The following is a 915-nucleotide window of genomic DNA, read 5'->3' on the forward strand; positions in this document are numbered from 1 at the left end:
GAGGAATCGAAGAAATTATAACAGAGTTACATAATGTTTCTTCTTTGTCCCTCAAAACTCTCATAATCTCAAATTTGTAGTTAAGATTTGTGAAACAGCATACACAAAGTGTCATTTTTAAGTTTAAAGTTTCTGGCCTCAGTGTATGGAGGAATTAGGAACTTAAAAAATCCTTGATTAGCTCAAATACACTTAGTATTTTTAGTCACTGCTGCTTCGCCTGTTATTCACCAGGTTGAGGGTTTGGGACGGGTCTGCTGAGGGTCATGAGCGATTCGGCCAAGGGCCGCCCTTGGGTGGTCCCAACCCATTTATAATGTTCGACCTGGACCCTCTACTGCCCACCAAGGTTACGTGATCAAGAAAAAGTCGGAAATCCAAGGCCCTCTGTGGTCCGAAGACCCGATAAATCGGGGGAGCGGAAGAAAAACACGGCCGAAAGGGGAAGCCCGGGTCACATCGACCGCCAGGCCAGGCTCTGGACACATCTTCAGTCACAAACTCAGCTGCCCGTCGTCCTGGTAACCAACCTGAGAAAGCGCATGCGCAACTCCTCTCCCTTATCACGTGAGTCCGGGCACGGGGCGGGGCCGGAGCCGGCTACCCGGGAACTGGGTCGCCCAGCGCCTGCCTCTCTGCGCGCGACCAGTCGAGGCGGGGCGAACCTCTGTTTTCCCGCCTGGTGGTGGCTCACAGCTCCCGCCCCTTTTCGCTCCGCTTTCCGGAGGCTTGGTTCCTCGCACCACGTGCCCTCCTGGCCGCTCCTCCCCCGCTGCCCGCCCTTTCCCCAACTGCCTGTTGGAAGCTGCTGTAAAATGTCGTGAGGGGCGCTCCCGCTTTACGGCTGCCTCTCCCCAGAGTGGAACCCGGGAGCGCCCACCGCCGTCAGCCCTGTCTGCAAAGAGGCGTCCCGGC

Source organism: Bison bison, unplaced genomic scaffold (genome assembly GCF_000754665.1).
Source record: "Bison bison bison isolate TAMUID 2011002044 unplaced genomic scaffold, Bison_UMD1.0 scf7180017864456, whole genome shotgun sequence".
Lineage (NCBI taxonomy): Eukaryota > Metazoa > Chordata > Mammalia > Artiodactyla > Bovidae > Bison > Bison bison.